This window comes from Lissotriton helveticus, chromosome 11 (assembly GCF_964261635.1).
Source record: "Lissotriton helveticus chromosome 11, aLisHel1.1, whole genome shotgun sequence".
Taxonomy (NCBI): domain Eukaryota; kingdom Metazoa; phylum Chordata; class Amphibia; order Caudata; family Salamandridae; genus Lissotriton; species Lissotriton helveticus.
This window is the reverse complement of record NC_136072.1, coordinates 821,570,699-821,583,092: the sequence shown is the minus strand read 5'-3', so window position 1 is coordinate 821,583,092 and position 12,394 is coordinate 821,570,699. Positions and strand designations below refer to the sequence as shown.

Here is a 12,394-nt window from a genome sequence, read left to right as displayed (position 1 = left end):
GATAGTAGCCATCAAATTTAGCCAAGCATAACACACAACCAATAATTCGCGAACTGAACAAGTCAAGAAATGAATGAGCCGTTATAGATTAACTGAAATCTCATATCAAGTTTATCTCAAAGGCGGAGATCCCCACCTGCACCTAGGTAAAAATCACATCAATGGAAATCACAATTTAAATGTGGAGATCTCAGCCTAGATTTAGGCTTACAAGTCATCACACCCTCAAAAGAAAGCGTAGAGACTACTGTAACCGGATTAATAACCATAAAGCAACTATTAGTAACTTTGTGTAGCTCTCCATATAGAAACTAATAGGGGAAACAAGTAGATTTAAGCACAAAGAAAAAAAGATAACTTAATATTATTAAAAATATAAAAAGATCCTTCCCTAATGTCACGTTACCTAAAACTATTAGACTAACCACACTGCAGCTCAAAAATGTAATATAGGATTTAGATTTAAAATGTTTTATACTTTTGAAAAATGTATTAAATAAATTTCGATGTTAAATATCCCTCACTTACGGTATCAGTAGTTGCACTGAACGTATTACAAGGTTGGTTGAAAGTTGTCTATTTTAAAGTTGTATTTTAAATTAAATTAATTTTATATGTAATTTAATGGTTAACACATTTAAATGTTTTAAATTACATTAAAATTGAGGTAAAATATTTGAACATTTAAATTATTTAATAATAAATTACATTTACTTTTAGGCTGTTCCTATATATTGATTAGCGTTATTCCCTGCCTTCACTGTTTTTTATGGCAGTGAGTTTCAGTACCAGTGGTTGGCCATGTCTCGTGACAAAGCTTGGCTGGAATACTTGCAAGCCTGTTTCGTCAGTAGTACTACTGTAGTATATGTAGGTGTGCATTTTATGATTTGGGATTATCTTGCTCATTTGTAGGTGTGTTTATAATAGGCATATGCCTTCCCTAGCCATCTTCCTTAATTTTCTTAAACACCATCCATTTATTAGTATTTATTGCTCATTTTCCCACTGCGCCCCTTGTCCATTCCACTCTTACTACTAAAATGGAATATATTACTTACCAGTATGCATCTGTTCTTGGCATGTAGAGCTGCAGAGTTGTACACTTTGCAATAGATCGCCACCTGGTGTTGGGCTCGGATGATTGCAGGTTGTTGTCTTCTTGGAAGAAGTCTTTGTAGTCACGAGATAGGGGACTCCTCCCTTGGACAATACTGTGCATGGTCATCAACTCCATCCTCAGATTGTTTTTCGCCATGATGGGAAATGATGGAGTTAGTAGAAGTAAAGAGAAAGGATGTCCATGCGTGTGCATCTAAGTAAGATGAGTACTGGAACGGATACAAGTCCCGGGGAGGCGGGAGGGCATGTACAACTCTGCAGCTCTACATGCCAAGAACAGATGCATACTGGTAAGTAGCATATTCCGTTCGAGGCATATGAGCTGCAGATTGTACACTTAGCAACGATTGTGCAGCAGTGTCTCCCCTAGCGGTGGTTGCTTGTATCTGTTGCAGCATACTGAAATAGTGTTTTAAGGACAGCTTGGCCTACTGCAGCTTGCTGCTTGGCTTGCACGTCAACACAATAGTGTTTAGTGAAGGTGTGTATGGTAGACCATGTTGCTGCCTTGCATATGTCCTCTAGTGGTATGTTTCCTAAGAAAGCCATAGACTCTCCTAGTTTGCGAGTGGAGTGCGCTCTAGGAGGAACTGTTAGTGTTCATTTAGCTTTTTGATAGCATATTTGAATACACTTTACAATCCATCTGGCAATTCCTCCTTTAGAGATGGGATTGCCTTTGTGTAGGAAAGAGAAAGATACAAATAGTGGTTTTGTCTTTCTGAAGGATTTAGTCCGGTCTGTGTAGTATAAAAGAGCTCTTCTAACATTTAAGGTGTGTAAAGCCCTTTCCGCAACAGAGTCTGGTTTTTGAAAAAACACTGGTAACTCTACTGATTGGTTAAGGTGAAAAGGAGTAATAACTTTTGGCAGGAATTTAGGATTGGGTCTAAGAACCACTTTGTTAGGGTGTATCTGAAAAAATGGTTCTTCTATTGTGAATGCTTGTATTTCACTAATTCTTCTGAGAGAGGTGATGGCAACAAGGAAGGCAGTTTTCCATGTTAGGAATTGCAGTTCACACTTGTGTAAAGGCTCAAAAGGGGGACCCATAAGTCTTGTAAGGACCACGTTTAGGTTCCATACTGGTGCAGGTGGTAACCTAGGTGGGATTATTTGTTTTAATCCTTCCATAAATGCTTTTATTGCAGGTACTCTAAAGAGAGATAGATGCGGTCTATTTTGTAAATAGGCTGCAATTGCTGCTAGATGCAGTCGTATGGAAGAATAAGCCAAGTTGGACCTTTGTAGGTGTAGAAGGTAGCAAATAATATTTTGGATGGAAACATCCAATGGATCAATGTGATTGTTGTTACAGTATATTGCAAATCTTTTCCACTCAGCAGCATAACATGCTCTAGTGGTGGGTCTTCTAGCTTCTTTAATTATATTCATACAGTATGGTGGTAAGTTTAAGTAGCCAAACTCTAAGACCTCAGGAGCCAGATCGCCAAATTCAGTTGGTTTGGTTCTGGGTGCCTTATTTCTCCATGGTTCTGTGTTAACAGGGAAGGCATGAGCCGTAATTTCTGATGTGGAACCAGTGAGAGATCTAGTAGTGTGGTGAACCATGGCTGGCGTGCCCATGTGGGGGCCACTAGTATTAATTTGAGAGACTGTTGTCTGAGCTTGCGTACTACTAGTGGAATGAGTGAGAGAGGCGGAAAAGCGTACGCAAATCTGCCTGATCAGTTCATCCATATTGCATTCCCCTCCGACCGTGGGTGTGGAAACCTGGCGGCAAAGGTTGGCCATTTTGCGTTTTCGTGGGTGGCAAACAGATCTATTTGTGGCTGCCCCCACCTTTGGAAAAATGGATGGAGAACCTGTTGGTGCAACTCCCATTCGTGAATCTGTTGTGACTGACTCCTCAACAGATCTGCCATCCGATTGTGAATTCCTGGAAGGTGTTCTACAGTCAGGTGTATGTTTTGAGGGATGGCCCATCTCCAAATGTTCTGTGCAAGCTGGGACAGAGTTTTTGTATATAATACATAGCTGTCATATTGTCCGTCAGGATTAGAACAGCTTTGTTTTCTACTTGTACTTGAAAAGTCTTGAGTGCTAGGAAAATCGCTAGCAACTCTAAATGATTAATGTGGAACAGTTTTTGCTGGCTGTTCCATTAGCCTTGAGTAGTATAGTGCAGGAGATGGGCTCCCCTTCCTGTGAGGGATGCATCTGTCGTGAGCACTATTTGTGGAACAGGGTCTAGGAACGGCCGTCCCTTTGTCAAGTTTTTGGTGTTCCACCATTGCAGAGAGCGATATGTACGGCTGTCCACCAACACCAGGTCTGTGAGCTGACCTTGAGCCTGATTCCACTGTTGTGCTAGACATTCTTGTAGTGGACGCATTTGCAGTATTGCGTGAGGAACTATGAAGATGCAAGACGCCATCATGCCTATTAGTTTCATGAACACTCTGGCTTGAAGAGAGTGCTGGCATTGAAAAAGGGAGACTAAGCTCTGAATGCTTTGAATCCTGGCTTGACTGGGATACGCTAGAGCTGCCGATGTGTCTATGGTAGCTCCTAGATATTGGTGAACGTGCGAAGGCTCTAGGTGCGACTTGGTGTAGTTTATTGTAAACCCTAAGCCGTGTAAAGTTTGTATTGTTTGTTTTGTGTGTTGTACACACTGGTTGAACGACCTTGCTTTTATGAGCCAGTCGTCGAGGTAAGGGCAGACATGTATCTGTTGTCTTCTGAGATGTGCTGCTACTACTGCTAAGCACTTTGTAAACACTTGTGGTGCTTTTGTGACCCCGAATGGAAGGACTTTGAACTGATAGTGTTGTCCTTGTATGACAAATCTTAGATACTTCCTGTGCGCAGGATGTATAGGAACATGAAAATAGGCGTCCTTTAGGTCTAGTGTTGTAAGAAAGTCTCCCTGTTCTAGTAATGGGAGTACTTGTTGTAAAGTGATCATGTGAAAATGATCAGATTGTATGGAGTGGTTTAGGGGCCTGAGGTCGAGAATCGGTCTCAATGTCCCGTCCGTTTTGGGTATTAAGAAATACAGGGAGTAGACTCCTGTTCCTTGTTCCTGTAAGGGGACCACTTGAATAGCATCTTTTTGCAGAAGTGCTAGAACTTCCTGTTGAAGCAGAGTTATGTGTTCTGTGGACATTGGACGCTGCCTGGGTGGTATGTTTGGGGGGGGGGGGGGGGGGGGGGGGGTTGCTGTGAGTTCCAGACAGTAACCATGTTGGATAATTTGTCTTACCCACCTGTCTGTTGTGATGGAATTCCAGACAGGTAGGAACTGTGATAGTCTGCCCCCCACAGGAGTGGAATGCTGTAGGGGAGCAGAGGGAAGTCACTGTTTGGGAGTGGAATTGGAGCGGTTGTTGTTATTACCTCTACCTCTTCCCTTATTGTTGTTGCCTCTGTACCCTCCTCTAAAGTAGCCTTTATTAGAGGGGGTTTGTGTATGTGTTTTAAAAGATGATGTGTTATCTGCGTCGGTCTGCTTGGAGCCTCCTCTACAAGAGGAGCGACGAAAAGAACTTCTAGTCTGGGTGGATTGTAATGCACCCATAGACTTAGCAGTGTCTGTGTCCTTCTTCATCTTCTCTAGTGTGTTATCTACTTCTGGCCCGAACAACTGGTTCTGATTGAAGGGCTGGTTCAGGATGGTAGTTTGTACTTCTGGTTTGAAACCTGAAATGCGTAATCATGCATGACGTCTGAGAATAACACTAGTATTAACTGCTCTGGATGCTGTGTCAGCTACATCTAGTGCGCATTTAATTGAGGCATTAGATATTAATTTGCCTTCTTGTAAGAGCTCTGCTGCCTGATCTTTGTATTGATCTGGCAGGTGTTCCATTAATTTTTCTAGTTGGTCGTAGTGAGCCCTATTGTAGCGTGAGAGTAAGGCTTGTGTGTTTGCTATGCGCCATATGTTTGTTGCTTGCGCAGCAATCCGTTTCCCTGACGCATCAATAATTTTTGATTCTTTGTCAGGCGGGGGGGTGTCACTAGAAGTCTGGGAATTGGCTCTTTTACGTGCATTTGACACTACCAAAGAGTCTAATGGCAGATGTCCCTTAATGTAGACTGGATTAGCTGGTGCTGGTCTATACTTTTTCTCTATTCTGGGATTTAGTACCCTACACCTTACTGGATCTTTAAAAATCTCTGGAGCATGTTTAATGACCCCTTTGATCATAGGTAGTATTTAAGTAGACCTTTGTGACTGCTCAAAAGTGTCTAATAAGAAATCCTCCTCAATGGCATCAGAGTGTATCGGAGCTCCGTGGTAAACTACAGCTCTGTTTGATAGATGATTGAACCCAATACTATCCTCTGGAGGGGAAGGTTTTGTTGGGTAGTACTGAGGAACAGGGATGTCTGGTGCATTATTTGGTGGGAAATTATATGCATCATCCTCTTTGGGATATTCTGGGTTGACATCTTCATCCTCATCTAAAGGGTATGTATGTGGCTCTGGTACATCATCCCCCCCCACCTAAGTCATACTCTTCGTCAGTGTGGTGTGATGATGCAGGAGAAGTTATAGGCTCAATATAAGGAATGATAGGAGAGGAAGAAGGTGAAGGAGAGGGAGGGTGCATTGGAGAAGTTGCACAATCCTTTTTGGCAGGAACCACAGTTGGAAGTGGTGTGTCTGCTGGTCTTTTTTTAATGAGGAATTGCTTCCACATGTCCAGTTTTTGGATTAATATAGACTTTTTTTCTGTTTAGGATCTGGTCTAAACAGATCTTCCTCTTCTATAATCTTCTTCTGCGTCGATTTCTGCAGTGCCGATAGTGGTTGTTTAGTGTTTTTTGTCTTAGGAGGAGTGATTGAGTCCTGTGGCAATTTCTTCGGTGCCGAAGGTGGTTTAGGCTTGTCTGTATCAGGCCTTGTAGTCTTTGGTACCGCTATTGAAGATTTTGGCGTGGAGACAGGTTTTGTTGGGCCTGCAGCGCCGGAATCTAGCTTCCCTTCTTTATTTTTGGAACCGGATGGTTTCGGAGTCGAAGCTTCCGGGTCCGTTACAGTTCTTGGGTTCGGCACCGATGCCTGTTTAGGTTTGGGTGCCGAAGAGTCTTTGGGCGCCGAAGGGCGTGTTAGCTTCGGTGCCGAAGAGACCTTTGGTGTCGAAGGATATTTTGGTGCCAATGGAGGAGGTGGAATTGGCACGTGTGGTTTTGAGGCACCGGAAGGCGTAGTCTTTTTCCTCGGAGCCGAGCCCGAAGGCGGGGCGTCGGAGGGTAAATTTCGGTCTCGACTGGGCCCCATGGGCGGAGTGCTGACCGTTGCCTTTGGTTTGGGCAATGTCTGTTGTGCAGGGGCAGAGGTACTCACGAGTTGTCGAGATGGAATCGAATCGTCCGAGTCCTCTGCTGCCGATATGATCTGGAGATCAGGCGAGTCTTCCTTGGCGACGCGTGGAGCCTCGTCCTCTGAGATATCTTCGAGTGGGTTCTCGTCCTCGGAGACGTCTTCTTCGACGATCTCCTCCCCAAAGATAGCCTCCGGGGCTGGCGCTGATCTCCTCATCTCGTGTCGACGGGCCCTCCGATCCCGAATGGTCTTCTTCGATCGGAAGGAGGCACAGGCTGTGCAGGTCGACTCGTCGTGTTCTGGCGAGAGACAGAGGTTGCAAACCTCGTGATGGTCGCTATGAGGGAATTTTGCTCGACATACCGGGCATCTCTTGAATGGAGTTCTGTCCATGAGGCGTAGGCCGTACGGCGCCGATAGGCCCAACGCACCGGGATGTAGCTGGTGATGTCGAAAAGTTTATTCGATGTCGAAAGTTCTTTATCTAAAGTTTCACGCTTCGAAAATGCCGAAAAGAGTCTTTTCTAGCCGGAGCGGAAAACTTTCATCCGAACCCAGTGGCGGAAAAAAACAATCTGAGAATGGAGTCTATGACCATGCGCCGTATTGTCCAAGGGAGGAGTCACCTATCTCGTGACTACAAAGACTTCTTCCAAGAAGACAACAACCTGCAATCATCCGAGCCCAACACTAGGTGGCGATCTATTGCTAAGTGTACAATCTGCAGCTCATATGCCTCGAACATATATTTTTGATTGCAGAGATCTCTGTACAGAAACAACAGGAGAGTGCATTTCATTTGTGTAGGATAGAGCCCCATTTTGAATTGCTACCCCCCTAAATTTTTACCAGATACCTGATGCCAACTTGACTGTGTGTGTGCTGGGATCCTGCTAACTAGGCCCCAGCACTTGTGTTCATGTCCCAAAACACTACATTTGTACCAACAACAGGCAAAATGCTGGGTTCTGGCCACACGTACAGGTCAGCCCCTTGAAAAAGGTACCATGTGTACAAAGGGCACTGTGGCCAGGTAAGTCCTCCAAGGGCTGCAGTACCTATTGTGCCACCCTTAGAGGCCCTGCACCTTACCACCCACAGACTGCATTGCAGCCTGTATGTTTTAGTGCAGAGAAAAGTAAAGAGTCGACATGGCACACATCCCGGTGCCCAAACGTGATGTGGGCAGGGTCACCTACCCACTAGAAGTGTGCGCACATTATATAATGAAACGTGGATGTTTCTTCACAAAAACTTAAAGTTTATTCAATGTTCATCATTCAATCAAAATACTAGATTCAATTCCATCTTTAGAATCAATTTCATATGCTGGCATAATTAACATTTTATGTCGCAATTAATCCAAATGGTTCAGTTTTTCAATACCCAATGCATTTCGGGTCGGCAAAACAAGAGAATTCCTAGGGGACTCAGAATTGCTCTAAAGCCAATGCTGTGTAAGAACAGTAAAACATTTGTTGAAAAATGGTTTAAAATTCTGAACAAATGGTCATTAGATTTGATTTTATTGATCGTTGAAGAATTGTCAAAGGTATTAACTGAATTAGAGGAAGAAATTAAGGTCATACAAACAGAAGTCAATAAAATCCCAGATGTAAAAAAAACTTTGGAGGAGATCAATTTGAAATTGGAACGTTATGCTAAAGAGGTAGTGGAGTGGTGTGGCTCACTGGTTAGAGGCGGCAGACCCGGAAGCAGGAGTTGGCCCTGGACCAGGGTTCAATTCCCGACGCGGCAGGGTCGTGGACCAGGGTCAGCGGACTCGATAATTCTCGCCTCGGTGCTTACTCTAACCAGGGGTCCCACTCGGCAACTCTGGGCATTAGCTTGCCTAATCTCCACAACGGCCCCATCAACGCCGGGGATGCCTGGCTTCACCTTGGGGACTCCCAGTAGGGACCATCCCACAGGGAAAGCCAGGACGGGTTCCCCAGCGGTATACCGCGCCAGGATACTCCGGTAGTAATTGAGCGCGTTACAAAACAGCTTATAACATAACATATAACATAACATAACAGGTAAACGAACGAAAAGTGCATAAATATCGTCGAGACACTTTAGATTACAAATTGGAGGAAGTGTACACATGGGCAGAGATTTACAACCAAAGACAATGGCGACCTAAGCAGCAACAGCAAAAACCGGGTACATCTTCATCACAAGAAAGCATTGTTTCTGACTCAGATATTACTGCATCTAGAAGACCAGTTAACACAAGTAGTAACAGCATAGTCAAACAGTCAACCAGTAGCACTACTCAACAACCGTCTTTTTTAGAAACCAGCCCAGCAGCAAATGCACCACCTACTTCAACAGAACAAGAAGGGGTCAGAGGAACCGCAGAAGAAATCGCCAAAAGGACCTGTGGCCTAGGTAAGGCACCCCTCTAGCAGAGTGCACTAGACCACAGGTGAGGGCACAGTTACATGAGCAATGTCCACGTCTATTCTTAGACCTTCTAAGTGCAGTAAAACCATAAAGAGTATATGGTCTGGGATTTGGTCTTTACGAGCTCCATAGTTCCGTAATGGCTTTACTGAAACCTGGGAAGTTTGGTAGCAAACTTCTCAGTACATTAAACCCACACTGATGCCAGTCTGGTATTTAATGTAAAAGGCACTCAGAGGGCCTCTTAGGGATGCCCCTTGAAAAATGATCAGCCCTTGTGTGGGTCCTGAATTGCTAGCAGACATTTGCCACCACCAGACCGGTTTCGGGACCCTTGGGTAGAGTGCCTCCACTCTCTGGGTCCAGAAACAAAGCCCATTCTGGGCAGAGGTGTCATGCTGCTGTGTCCCCTAGGATAGGCTGGGTCCATGAAGGGGAATCTTCAAAGGCCTGCCGCCTTTGTTAGCTGACCCTGCCTTTTGCTGCCCCCAGCAAATTGCTTCCACCGCTTCTGACCCCCACTTTGGGTGCGAGAATCGGAGGGAAAACCAAGTTAGGAAGAGAGGTGTGCCCACCTTTGCCAATCCCACCCCTCGGGTGGCAGAGGCGAGGTGAAGCACACATCTCAGTCCCCTCCATCTTGAAGATGCGGGGACCCAGCCAATCAGAAAGAGGCTCATGCCCCCCTCCCATTAGAGGGTGAAATAGTAGGGGGTGCACTCATTGGTCCTGACCTGCACACCCCTGTAATGCCCCTAAATTTTAGGGGCGACCCTGAACTATGCCTCTTCAGATTCAAGGAGGACCAAGGAGCCATGCCGAAAGAGGAAGAAGAGGACACAAATTGCTTTGGCCCCAGCCCTACCGGCTTGTCCCAACTTTGATCTGCCACCAGCGAAACCCTGACATGTCCAACCATAAAGAAACCAGAGGACCTGCCTTTTCCAAAAAAAAGACCACCTGCCGTGAGCACCGGATTTGCTCAACCAAAGACTCCAACACAGACCCCAGATCCAGCCATCTCCGCGGGTCTGCACCCGATGCTCATGTCCAGAGTTAGAGTGGTCCAACACAATGAGGTGGTCTGCCCAGAGATTCTGACCTGGGATCCAGTGATATCCGACCTGCCTCGATCTTCTACCAGACACCTGCAGCCTCAACCTGAGGGGTTCTTCTCCCCCCCCCCTCACCCAGACAGTGACCGGAGCTGGTAAGAAAACCTGACGCCCCAAGACAGCCAGACGCCCCCGGCCTTACATGGCCCAACCGAAGGTGTCCAGGCATCCCTCAACAATCCACCTTACCTCTCTTGCCGGTGGTCGCCCTCAGGAAACCTCCTTGCCCAAGCCTGCAGTATTTCCTCTGAACAGGAGATCTCCATTGGAAACCAGACTTCCAACTAGGGTAACATATGTGGGTTTTAGAGCCTGTGGACTTCCAACAAAACTTCACTGGAACGAAAAATTATTCGACTTTCATAACCTTCATGTCACGGTAGAATCCCTCCAAGGCAGACTCTGCCTTCGATCCATCAAAAGATCGGTAAACGCACTATCATAAATTGTATAATAGTAACATTTTGTTTACAATTCTTGAATTGCAGCATGATTGACTCCGGATCAGTTGTCTAGGACACCATCTAACACTGAGAAGCAAGTCCTTGTTCTCACATATTAGTTAAGGAACAGTAGCACACAATACTTGTAGAAACTCAGAGTAATACTTATTAAAAAATCTCAATCTTTAAGAAGGCCAAGCCTAGCAGGGAGCACAGGAACACACTAAATCGTTGTAGGCTTACTTCTGTACAACATTTACTGCTGGCTTGTGATAGCAGATTGCCACTGCGATTGTTAGGTTAAATGTTTTTGTATCCATCATGCTTTTGCTTAGCGACAGATCTATATGAATGACGAAGGAAAAACCTGCTTATTTACCCAATGTATTGTCACTTCCCACATCACAAAGTGCTGTAATCGATGTATTCATTGAGTTTTTAATTCTACAGTGATCAAACTATGAATGCACTCTCTAAAATTGGGAACTTTCACGTACCCCTTTTTTCTCTTTTGTAAATATACTAATCTTAATTGCAAACAATTTGACCAGCGTTTGGACCGATTGATCATTAATCAGTTCAAAATAAAATTTGAATAGGACATTTGGCTAATGGATTTGTACTAAATACACACTATAAACATGACAGATGTCCTTTCCTGAAGATAGATTCTTGTTTAGAACTTTGGAGTAAGATTGATGTGCGTTTATGGGGATTAATGATTTCCTGGACTGATTGGCGGACAACTTTCCTAGAGTTATGGAAGGTCATCCCCCAAGGAATCAAGCTATTTTACAAGTGTTTTAAGGTACAGATGGCCACTACAGAGATTGAGAGTCACAGGTTGGAGACATGAAAATTGGAGTTCCTGTACCAAATTAGTAATAGATACGGTAGTCATATTAATTATTGAATCCTTGGATTCCGGACCATGTAAAGCCACTAGTGGCCCAGGCATAAAAAAAACTCACAACATTGCTGAAGGAGCGAGTAAGGCTATTAATATTCTGTTCGTTGGCCCACCTTACTTTGTTGATGTGCTGAAGACCTAGAGAATGACTCAGTAAATTATTTGAACCTTCCTATCTTTTTTATGTGCAATGCAAATGTTTGAGAACCATGCTCAAAGCTAAGCAAACTACTTTTAGTTTTGGCAGATTTATGTAAAGAGCCCTCTCCACTTCAGACTCCCTTCATGTTTATCTTTAGATTGCTTTCTAAACCAACAAAGGAAATGGTATCACGTAGACTACAGTGATTGTCTGTTTCCTTCATGAAATGTTTTTTACCGTCCTCAATGTAGGGTGAGGTAAAGTTTCACCTACATATCAACTATTAAAGATTGCATTCAGTGTTCATATACTGTACATAACACTTTGAATTGTATTTCAAAACCCATTATGCAGATCTTGTGTACATTACACATAGAATAAATTGTGGTAGGCATTTATATAGTACAGATTCTAGCACTGGTATGACTTCCACATTTATCGGATGTTCAAGTGTATTCCAAATTGTGTGGTCTAATGTGTTAGTTGTGAAGGTGCAGATGGGTGTGACTGTGCTCCTTTACATTTATTTGGTGTGGCATGATTGATACTGGTGAATTGTGAAGAAGCTTGTTTATATGGACGTGTACTAATTTGGAACGATTGTTGCAGATAGTAGCATGCTTGCACATATCTTATTGTCAAGGATTATGTGAGAGTGTTTATGTATTTTTGTTACATTTATGATGAAAGTTTGGGGTGAGTTTAATTGGACTTTGGACAACACTTATCCCTGGTCTTTTTGATGGCTATGGTCTAGCTGGACCCTTTCACAAAAGCAAAACCTGCTCCAAAATTGTAGGAAGCGGGCTCTGCTAGTACTTTACCAAAGTAAGGCACAAAGTCAGGTGAATCCCCAGAGGTATAGCAAAGGTAAAGTTAAATCATCTCTATCAGTTCTATTTGTGGTAGTGTGGTCGAGCAGTTATGCTTATCAGAGGGTGTGTTGAGCATTTA

At 44.0% G+C, this 12,394-nt stretch overlaps 1 protein-coding gene across 2 annotated transcripts in view; it reads right to left on the bottom strand.

Moving 5' to 3' along the window:
* Window positions 1–12,394, bottom strand: part of LMAN2L (lectin, mannose binding 2 like) — a 171,806-nt gene that overhangs the window by 33,169 nt on the left and 126,243 nt on the right. The window lies entirely within an intron of this gene.